Source organism: Rhinolophus ferrumequinum, chromosome 18 (genome assembly GCF_004115265.2).
Source record: "Rhinolophus ferrumequinum isolate MPI-CBG mRhiFer1 chromosome 18, mRhiFer1_v1.p, whole genome shotgun sequence".
Classification (NCBI taxonomy): domain Eukaryota; kingdom Metazoa; phylum Chordata; class Mammalia; order Chiroptera; family Rhinolophidae; genus Rhinolophus; species Rhinolophus ferrumequinum.
In genome coordinates, this window is record NC_046301.1 from 45854868 (window position 1) to 45866551 (window position 11684).

General features: G+C 52.4%; 1 pseudogene; it reads right to left on the reverse strand.

The window, feature by feature from the left end:
- Positions 1 to 570: 570 nt before the first annotated feature.
- On the reverse strand, positions 571 to 4792 carry LOC117038460 (uncharacterized; annotated as a pseudogene).
- Between the last annotated feature and the right edge of the window lie 6892 nt (positions 4793 to 11684).

Below are 11684 nucleotides of genomic sequence, written 5' to 3' on the forward strand. Positions count from 1 at the left end.
AGATGTGGAGAGCTGGGGGAGGACAGAAAAGGTAGACTTTCTCAGTTGCTTGTTTCAGGAAATTTTTCTTCTTTTTTTTTTTTTTTTTCCCTTTCTGTCTTTTCAGAAGCAAGCCAGATCTAGCAGGCAGCCAGGCTGTTCCATGTTCTATTTTTGACTCGAGCTACAGCTGCTGTTCTTAGGACAGCCAGCTCTTGCTGGGTTCCTGCGCCTTGCGCCTGCCTGCTGGGAGGACAAAGGGGAGGAGAGGTCTGGGTACTTAGCAGACCCTGTCTGCCTCCCCGACCTCTGACCTTTGACCTTAAGCAGCAGACCCAGGGTGGGAGTGGAGCTGCTCCTACTCCCTCCAGGGCCCACCGTGTTCCTTCCCTGAATCTCAGCTGAGGGCAGGGCCACCTCCCTGTGGTTGGCTCTGCCTTCCGGTCCCCAGGGTTAAGCCATGCCTGTCCTGCTGCCTTCACAGGACAGAGGAGCATTTCTGGAATTTGAAACCATGACTCTTAGTCATAGGCTAGAGTTCAACCTGGAATCCATAGGCCAAGAGCCCCGTCGTCCCTGGAGGGCAGTGCCCTGCCCTGGACACAGTCAGACCCTTAAGTCAAAGCTGTCCCTTTCTGTGTGCCATGGCCCTCAGGCCCACCGTCCCCACCAGTCTGTGCCTTGTTTGAGTCCTTCCCGTGAGACTCCCCATGGTACAGAGAAAGGGGCTGTTGCCCCCTCTCCCGGCTAGAGACACCCCCTGACACCCCTCTCAAAGAGCAGCCCCTCACCTCAGAAGAGGTGGGTGCTAAGGCCGGGAGGTGGGTGCCAACCACGGCATGACCAGGCCCTGCACCCCACATGCCTGCTGCCGGCCAACCCATGGATGCCCTCCCTGGGCTGCCACCAGCCCCAGGCTCCAGGATAGCCCACAGTGGCACCAGGGTGCATCTGTGTCCTGTAACATGGGGACCTCGCCACCATGTGGTTTTTCTTCCTTTCCCTGTGAAAAAATGTCCGTACTCCTCCTGGACCATGCCAGACCCAGCCTCTCCAGAAGGGGGCGCTGAACAGCAGAGGCTGAGCAGGGACTGGGGAGTTCCGCCAACACTGCCTGGGAGCCGGCCGCCTACCCCCCGGCCAGCGTGAGCTCGCTGTCCTTCCCTCTGAACATTCCTGCTGGCATGTTTCCTCGCTCAGGCAGACCCCCCTCCTCCGCTCCCTAAAGGAAGCCAGGCCTGAAAATGCTCCAGCCGTCTGCAAAGAGAGAGCAGTATCCAGCAGCACCTCACCAAGGAGGAGATTCTGCCTCTAGGACTTGGGATGACCAGACTCTCACAGCGCGTCCACTGTGGGTGTCTCCTCTGGCCTCTGTGTAGTTCAGGTGACTCCTGCTGGGCACACTCAGCCGATGTGGGCACTGAGCTCTAGGGGGTCTGGGGGCCATCTCTCCCTGAGAAGCACCCCCTGAGCCTCTGCCCCTACCCTGCTCTTGTCCCAGCCCAGCCCGGACTGCTCTTGGGTGAGAGGGCTGCCCAGGGATAAGCCAGGCTGGGCTATTGGAGCAGCAGCTTTGGGAGAGGGTGGAGTCTGAGTTCTGAGCAGGAGCCATGCCCCCTGTGCAGGTGGGCACTCCCCTCACGCCCGCCCACGGTGGTCTGTTCACTGCATCTGCAGGCAGAGCCGGAACCCCCCGCCGTAGCTGCCTTTGGACGGACTGGCATTTGGAAGAATATGTACACAGTTGTTTCTCTCTTGGTTGTTTCTTGTTGTTTGGTTCACTTTGCTTTTGACAGCTTCATTTTATTTTATTTTCGATGCCACGTGTTGGCCTTGTAAACTATTACTGGTAATTTTATGTTTTTATTTATGAATAAAGAATGCCATGTCTCATTCCCTCCCTAGTGACTCTCAACCTACCCTCCTTCCCCTGGCTGTGGCACGGCAGCTCCTTGGGGTTTCTCCATTTGGAACAAGAAAGGTGACATCCTTCGCACCGGTGAAGGAGGTAGGGATGGCCTTGTTGAGGTAGCACTGGCTGGTTGGAAAGCACGGGCTTTGACATCAGGTAGACCTCCCGTGGGCCCGTGCCACTCGCCAACCCTGTGGTCTTATCTGGGAATGGGCCCCTGGCTGACCCTGAGGAGGAGGAAAGGAGACCGAGGGACATGGTCCTCTGCAAAGGCAGCGGGGCCTCTCCAAAAGAGAACCCTCCCCAGCCCAACCTGAGGCCTCGCCTGCCTCATTCCTCCAGCTGCTCACCTCCCCAGCCAACCCCCGGCCTCTTTGGCACATGGCCTCTTTGGCAGGAAACCAGAGTGGCTATTGCTGCCACAACCCAGGGCCTCCCAGCGGGGAAGGTGCAGTCACCACAGTGACCATCTGTCCAGCCGGCTCACGGCCAGCATGCCTTATTCACCTTGACAAGTGTTCCCTACGGCCCCAGGCTCAGATTCTAGGCTCAAAGGGCTTCTACTCAGGTGGCAGGTGACAGAAGGGACATGGAAAAAGGGAATTAAGAGCATGAGATAGCCAATGGAACACATGAGGGGTAGATGACAATATCTCTGGGGTAGGAACAATCCGGGTATCCAAGGAAGGTGGCAGGTAGGAGGGACCTTGGGAACAAGGGTGGGACATGAGAGGAATAAGGAGGAAGGGACAGACAGGACACATCCCAGGGCAGGCATTCCCACCAGGGAGGGTCTCTGCCTGCCCATAGGGGTGCCAGGGGCAGCCACAGAGGCTGGAGGGGTAGGAAGGCCCGGCTGCTGGAAGCCTCCCAAGCCCAAGGATGATCAGGCAGCTGAGACGTGACTAAGCTGGGACTAGTTCCCGTATCTGTCGAATTCCAAGGCCTAGCACTGGGGCAAAGGGGTCACGTTGGGTTTTAGGTAACCCTTTCCATTCTTCCTCCTAGACCTGGCCCAAGGCTGCTAGACTGTTGTCCCCTGAAATATTGCCTCCCACCCATACACCCCTGCGTGGCCCCTCCCCTTGAGTTCCGGCAGGCCCTGGGCTTACCTTGACCAAAGTTAGCCAAAGTAACATTCCTCTGCCAGTTCCAGCCTAAGCTTAGAAGATGGGGCAGCTTCCACTTTTATACTTGAGCTGCTTTGTACAAAGCACCCCCTCATCTGCTAGAGAGACCCCATGGAGCAAGAGGGATTTTGTTGTCCCAGCGAGGATCCTGCTAAGAGCAGCTGAGCAAGTGACCAGGATCCAGCCAACCCCCGTGGAAGAGAGTTCCTCCCTGCTTTCTCCCCTTCTAGAATCCTGACCTCAGAACCATGCACCCATTAAATGGCCGTGTCTTTAAGACCTAAATTCAGAATGATTTATAATGTGGCTTAGAAGTAGACAACCAAAACACGCTGTGGCAACCCCCTTACATTCCACTCCAACAGTCCCTCTCCATCCCAAAGTCTAGGAATAGTAGGAAAGCAATGCCCCTGGAAAGGAACAGACCGTGGAAATGACTGTTCAGCTGCAAGAGGGGCAGCAAAGTGAGGGACAAAGGCTTCCCCACCCTACTTCCTCTGGAGTGCTGTCGGGGACACAAGCCTTCCTTGAGCCCCAAACCTGCTTATTATTTTAGGGAAAAAATAAGAACAAAAGGAAAAGAGTGAGAGAGAAAGAGAGGTGGAGGCAGGGTGTCATGCAGGGTGTCATGCGGGGTCTCAGCTCCCACTCCCCGCACAAGAACGCAGGACATGGTGAGGCCAAAAAGGAACACCCACGGAGCCATAGGTAGGGGAGTCATACCACTATATTCTCGCTGGCGGCTGGGTTGGAGACACAGGAAGCAGCAGCCACACTATCCGCAACCTGCCGTCCACTTCTCTCTGCCAACCAACCCCACTTGCTAACAGCAATCTGCGCTTGCTAGCTCAGCCACCATCTTCTTGCTAGCCCCCATTTTCTGCTAGCGTAGCCATGGCAGTTATATTAGTAGCCAATGGCTCACTGGTTACAGCTGACGGCCAACTAGCCACAGCTGATGGCCATCCAATCACAGTTGATAGTCATTTACTACCTGAACCAGCACCTTCCCACGTGAGGCCGAGAGCCTGGGAACTGCACTCCTGTCTCAGGGTATCCTCATGGGCCGTAATACAGACTGTTCTGCTGTGAAGAGGGAGGCAGCAGGCGAGGGTCAGCAAGCAGCGTCTGCAGCAGGTGCTTTCTGAGTTCTGTGAGGAAAGTCATGTTATCCCCAAATTTCTCCCCAATGCAGGCATCACAAAGGGAAGCATCAAACATCACTATCTCATTGACTCGTGTGTGTGTACACGTGGATTCCTTCAGCAAATATTTACTGAGCTGCGACTTGAGCTGCAAGCTCTGTTCTGGACACCAGAGATACAGAGGTGAACAAAAATGACTGCGGTCCTTTCTCTCTGAGGACCTTACACTGTGGAAAGTAACAACTAAAGCGGATTACTTTCCATTCTGATGAGTGCTAGGAAGGAAATTCACAGGTTGATAGCAGCTGCTGTGCCTAGGGAAGGGTGTGTGGGGTGGGACGATCGGAACAGGGAAAGGAAGGCTGGAGAACCAAAATGCTCCTTTATTTCAACATGTTGGGAGACGGTGCCAGTCACTGTTTTTTCCCTAACTTGGACATCCCCCTCCCCACCCCCCAAGTCCTCTTGGAAATCTCACCTTCCCTGGGGCCTCAGCAGACAGCGTCCTAATGGATAACTCACAGCTGTCCTCTAACCTCAGCTTCTCTTATTCCTGCCCCTGAATGGCTCCTACAGCCCTGAACAGCCTGGGACCTCACCTTCATGTCCCACAGACAACTGCCCATCGCTGCCAGCCAAGACCATTGACAAGCGTGAAGCATTCAACGTCACTCTTCCACATGTGGAACTGTAAAACACAATTTTGTGAAAGGGCACAATCCTTATAAGGACGCTTTAGTTAAAATAGCATCTTTCCATGTAACTTGATTGAGAGATGTTCAGCTTCAATGAATTTATCCATCTGTACATACATTTTTTGGTAACGTCTGGGTGTTTGGGTGGGAGGGGCCTGCTTTACCAGGGCCCCAGCAGAGGTTTGTTCAGCCTACTGTGTAATCCAGACCGCTTCCCCAGGAGCGCTCTGTTCCACACGTCTTGCCTTGTGAGGGTTTGGAGCTGTCATTGGCCCCCTGCCTTTACCCTCTGTCTCCAATCAGACCCTCGATCCTGTACACTCCACTTTTTAAAGCCCTAACCTCCATCCTCTTCCTATATCCACTGGCCCTCCTAAAGTAGTCAGAAAATTCTCAGAAGGCCCAAGACGTCTGTTTTTTTAATTCAAGTTTATTGGGCTGACAATTGTTAGTAAAGTTACATAGATTTCAAGTGTACAATTCTGTATGACATCATCTATCTATCACATTGTGTATTTACCACCCAATCAGTTCTCCTTCCATCACCACATATTTGATCCTCCTTACCCTCATCTCCCACCCCACACCCCCACTACCCTCTGGTAACCACTAAACTATTGTCTGTGTCTGAGTTTTTGTTTCTTCATTTCTTTGTCTTGCTCTTTTATTTTCAGTTTTATATACCACATATCAGTGAAATCATATGGTTCTCGACTTTTTCTGACTTATTTCACTCAGCGTAATAATCTCAAGTTCTGTCCATGTTGTCGCAAATGGTCCTATTTCATCTTTTCTTATGACAGAGTAGTATTCCATGGTGTGTGTATATATATACCACAACTTCTTTATCCATTCATCTATTGAAGGACACTTTGGTTGTTTCCATGTCTTGGCCACCGTAAATAAAGCTGCAATGAACATCGAAGTACATATATTTTTATGGATAAATGTTTTCAGATTTTTGGGGTAGATACCCAGGAGAGGGATTGCTGGGTCATATGGTAATTCTATTCGTAATTTTTTGGGGAACCTCCACACTGCCTTCATAGTGGCTGCACCAGTCTGCATTCCCACCAACAGTGGATGAGGGGTCCTTTTTCTCCACAGCCTCTCCAACACTTGGTACTATTTGTGTTGTTGATGAGCACCCAAGACATCTTCTAATTCCACCCACCTCAGGTTGATAGATGTGCTAAAGAGACCAGAGAGGAGAGAGGACTTCCTCAAGGTCACACAGCTAGTAAATGACAGACCCAGTCATCACCTTGACGACTCTGATAACCCTGCTGGTTTCTTTGCCCCAGTCTGGTCCATTAAACCCATCGACACACAACAGACAGGTTTATCTCCAGTGCTGCTCCCACCATGCTCTTCTTTGCTCAAACCCTTTGGGGGCTCACCACTGACCTCAGAATAAAGTTTGATGCCCTCAGCTAGCTTCAAGTCCCTCCACTTTATAGTTCCAACACCTACTTTGAAAAGCCTGAGTCTAACCACAGATCAAAGCATATTCCCTAAAACATCACGTCTGTCATTAACATGAGCTCAATAAGTGTCGAGACATTCCTCTTGTCAGTCACTATCTTCTTGAGAAAACCCCACACTGCTGCTCTGCCAGTCCTGTGTCCCACCCTGAGTCCCAGCCCCTGGTGGCTCGATGGGAGGTAGTGTGGCCAGGGGACAAGGGCTCAATCTATGGAATCAGAGCTGGCTGCACTCGCCTCCAGGCTCCACTGCTACTGCGCTGTGTGAGGTTGAATAAGTTACTTAATCCCCCTGTGCTTCAGAGAGTTGTTTTGACAAATTAATAATTTTTAATTAAAGTAAGCTAAAGTATTGTTCATTATTATTATGACTATTGATACAGGATAGTTAGCATGTCCATTGGGGACTCACAGAAAAATATTCCTCCATCACTATCATAATTTATCATTACCAGTGTTATTATTTGTTAATACAAGATCTGACAATTCAGTTCACGAACTCATCCTAGAAAAAGTGCTACAATATCTCATTGCTGAATATCACTGTGGTCACCTTCAAAGTTCTCCCTGGGAAGCTGTGCACTGATGCCAGCGCCTAGTCCACCCTTCAAAGCAATTTTGGAACTCGTTCTGGAATGGCCATCAGAGCTGTCATCGTATTACCCTTGATGTCCTGAATGTCATCAAAATGTCTACCTTTCAATATTTTCTTTATCTTTGGGTAAAGAAAGAAGTCACTAGGGGGCAGATCAGGTGAGTAGGGAGGGTGTTCCAATACAGTTGTTTGTTTCCTGGCTAAAAACTCCCTCACAGACAGTGCCGTGTGAGCTGGTGCATTGTCGTGATGCAAGAGCCATGAATTGTTGGCGAAAAGTTCAGGTCGTTTTCGTCTTTTTCACACAGCCTTTTCAGCACTTCCAAATAGTAAACTTGGTTAACTGTTTGTCCAGTTGGTACAAATGCATAATGAATAATCCCTCTGATATCCGAAAAGGTTAGCAACATCGTTGCAGCAAGTTCGCGAACTTAATCATCAGACTTCGTAAGTCACTACTTCAAGCTGTGATGAAGTGTCATGGTTCCCCAGGCTCCAGCAGCCCCAACAAAGCTCCAGCCCTTGGGGAACAGCTGACTTTATTCTGGTCATCTGTCTCCCCTTCCCCCACCAGCTTCTTCTCCCCAGCTCTCAACTCCAGAAGGTGGGCTTGTGGGGAAAGCCCCAGGGGGAGAGGGCGCAGCTGGGGGAAGAAAGGAACAAAGAGAACTTTGCTAAGGGGTGTGGTGGAGCAGGCCTGGGCCTGAGCCAGCCTATGACACTGACCAAAACCCTTGCCAGAGGGAGCAGTTCTCATCCTGTGCACCTCCCCCAAGTTCAGCCTTGCCTTGCTCATGGCCCTTCCCCACCCCTGCCTCATAGAGCCAGCCCGAGGGCACACACACTCATGTGTACACAGGCACACACTCAGGCCCGTGCACACACATGCGCACAGAGGCACAGATTTCCCCCTGCATTCTCCCTGCTGCTCCCCCGCCCCCATTGTCTCAATTAGGGCTAATTGAGTGGTAAGTAGCTGGAGACAGCATTTGTCATCAGTGACAGGTAGGCAAATGAAATTGCTCACACCAAAAGTAACAGGATGATGTGCCTGCCGTGATCCATCACGGTGGCACCCTCTTGGGCCTCAGTGATGCCATGTGCATGCAGCTTCCATCACTGTGGGTACCAGGCCAGGGCTCCCTTTGCTGGATTGGTTCTTCCCAGCAAGAAGACATGGGCACAGCGGAGCAGGCCAGGTGGGCAGCGCTGCCACCCGGAGAGAGGTTAACGTGTCCTGGGCTGGGGCTGGATGGCTTCCCAAACCTGCACTTGAACCTACCCCTCCCAGGGCCCTGCATTTTACAAGGGAAGGAGCTGTGGTTCAGGGAGTATAGGCCCCCAGTGGTGTGAGGCCCCCAGGGTGTCAGGCCTCATAACACTGACACTGGGCTGCCTCTTCCTTCCACCCAAGAGCCACAGTCCCTGATAAGCCATAAAAGGTTGTGTCTGCTCTCCTCTTCCCCACCTGCCCACAGCAGGAGAGAGGCCTGCCCTCCCCTCAATGCAGGCCCTTTCCTTCACAGAGTCCTGAAATTCCACCATTAGAAATGCATTCTTTGGGCTGAGCTTTCAGAAGTGTGACTATCTGGGAGAGATGACCCCTAAGTGAGTGAGTGGGATTTCCCAAACTACTGAAAAATGAGGTCCCATGAGATTTCTGGGCTCCAGGCGTGGGCACAGCAAGGGAGCAGGAGTGAGTACATGCATGTCAGTTAGTCCAAAGTCACCTTATTTTTCTCCTCCACTGCCCATCAGAGTGGCTCAAGTTCTCCAGGGCCACCTGTCCTCCAGTTGCTGAAAACGCCAGTCTGAGCAGCTCGGAGCTTGGCTTGCTCTGGCCCCAGCTTTGGTCACCATCAGAGTGGACAGAGAGGACCGCCCACTCAGGCCTCAGGACCATCCATCCAAGCCCATCCTGTATAGATAGGGAGCCTAGGGCACCAGGCCCACCCAGGAAAGGAGAATCGTGGATGCGGCTGAGCACTGCTGACGGCCCACCAGCCTCCTGCCCAGCTTTCCCGCCAGGCCCCTGTGAAAGCAAATGCTTTCCAGGGAAATTCTGGCTCCAGCTCCTATTTGGCTGGGCCTCAAAGCCTATACTTAGAAAGCAGGAGGGGCTACGGCAATGCCCACTGGAGCTCCAAGCCAGAGCTGGCATCACAGAAAGGCACCGCTGTGGAAAAACCAAAGGTCTCCCAGCCCAGGCCCTGTTTTCCCAGACAGTTGCCACCTCGCTCCTGCTTCCTGAGCCAGAGAAACACAACATATTCTCAGGCTCAGTTGCACACAGCCGTCTTTACATATCTTGGTTTAGTACGGTGTTTTCCGATGGACTATGGGTTCCCAAAGGGCACAACTACATCAGAAAAGACAAAAGCCTATCAAGCTACTTTACTTGTCTTGTACACACACACACACACACACACACACACACACACACTGGGAAAACCAGCAAAAAAGACAGTGCTCCTTTTCTCTAATTTCCAGATGTTTTTAAGTTGATGTTGAAAATCAGGACTTGTGAGGTGTGTGGGTGTGAGTTGTGTGGTGGTATGAGTGAATGTATACATGGGTGTGTGTGGGAAGCGGCCGGAGGGTGCTTCCATGTGGGGAAGGGCACTCACTGCGCCATTTCATCCCTACCCCTCACCAGGCAACAGGGCAACCTCCAGAAAGTGCCTCAGACGCTGGTACGTTTCCCCGGGAGGCTGGCTCTAGGACAGATGCAAGCAGCCATACCCGGGAGAACCTGCCCTGGCAGCCCCTCAGGGACAGGAAGCCAGCGAGAAGCCATAGGGACTGCGTAGAGGGAGGACCTCACCATGAGGGCTTAGCTGATCCTCATGCAGAGCAGGTGAGAGGGCTGGGCCTTCATACCCCCGTCACCTGTCCCCATACCCCAGCCACTGCCTATGGCCCTCTGGGAAGAGGTGTGGCTGTGGGCTCCTGAGCTCTCAGAGCTAACGGCAAGTCTCAGCGGAGTGAGAGGGGCAGCCACTACACTCCCACCGCTGGGGAATGCGTCTCCTCCTGGAGGAGGGTCCAGGCCCCCACCAGGGCCTCCCTCTCATATTTTTGCCCACCCCCACCTCTGAACCCTGCAAGGAAAACCAAAGCCATATGGATGGGGGCCTGTCTCTGAGCTTGCGCCACCTCACCCTCCAAGCCATCAGGAATGGTACCAAGACCAAACCAAGAGTCCTGGGCAAAGCTGAAGTACAGACGACTCACACAATAACCCTCTTCCTGACCCCCAAGGACAACCGTGCAGATGCTCAGCTATGCCCCCGACCAAGAGCCAGACTAGTAGTTGTGAATGTGGGCACGTGACAGAGAAGGAACATTTGTTGAATATCTCCAATATGCCTAGGTGACGGGCACTTTTAAAGACTCCTTGGGTGTCCCCAGCAAATCTCCAGTGGTGGGACTTCAGGCACGTGGAGGACAGCTGGTCCCATTGATACAGCTTAGCTAGCATTTCCCTAGGTAGACAGGGAGGTCCCCGGTGGAATAAACAAAAGACAGCCATATCCTAAAACTTCAGGTTTTGAAATCACTCCTTCGCTCCAAGACATAATGTAATAAGGCCTTGAGGTTAATCATGAAATTCCTTTTGGCCTGACAAACGGAGCAGATCTGATAGATAAGAGTGGGTTACTTTGCTAATTCCTTCAGGATGGGCAAGCAGAACAAACCTGGCAGACGAATGTCATTGTATGGCGTCAGTTCCCTTCTTCAAACAAGTTCCCTTCTTCAAAGAGCTCCCCTTCCCCAAGCAGGCAAGGGAAGGTATAAAAGTAAGAGCTTTTGCCTCAGTCATGGAGCACCCCCACTTGGGACCCCCTCCTGCTCAGGAGCTTTGACTCTTTGCTTTCAATAGACTATCCTCTTTTTAAAACTCTTTGCCTCTCCTAGGTCCGTGTGTCCATTCTTCGGTCTCACGAGACACAATCCCGGCCCGCACCCAGAAACTGCCGGCAGATCCAACATCATCTACATCGTCTGGAGAATCACAGGAAAAATATTCCTCCATCACCATCAGAATTGGGGCTGGCAAGGGAAGGAGGCTGGGGGCATGCTGTAGTGTTCAACCAGAGAATGAAATGTGTAGCTGTGTAGTTCTATGTAGGAGTTGCCCAAGAGCCAGTCAGCCAGTTCAGCTACCGATAACCTCAGAGCAGTGGCCCCAGAAGCCAGCGCAGCACCTCGCTGGCCACAGTGGGTACTCAGCCCTTGACAGGGGGCCCCGGATGGGGAGTCAGATTTCCCACAGGTTCCACTGCAGGTTTCCCCACCTGACCTTGAGCAAAGCCCTTAACCTCTGAGGTCCAGCTTCCCATACCTGTCTGTCCTGGTGATCCAAGGGTCCTTGCTGAAGGCTCTTCCCCTCCGGATGCTGGTAAAGCCATCTCGGGCAGTAAATGACAGAGAAAGGGGCCATTTCCAGGCTATTGTGCTCTACACAAAGGGAGGAAAGGGAACAGGCTGGAGACAAATAGCTGCGAGGAAGGGGAGGCTGAGGGCCTCCAGAGCTGCTTCAGCCTCCAGAGCTGCTTCAGCCTCCAGAGCATGAGGCTGGGGCAGGAAGGGTGGGCGGTGGGGGGTTTCCGCTTTGTGTCCTAGCAAGGGCAGGCACCATAACTGGCCTTCCTTTTCCTCAGAGGCACCAAGAGGAAGGAGGCGGAAACTCTGGATCCTTGCAGAAAAAAATCACGTTGGTTACATGGCTTCCAAATGATCA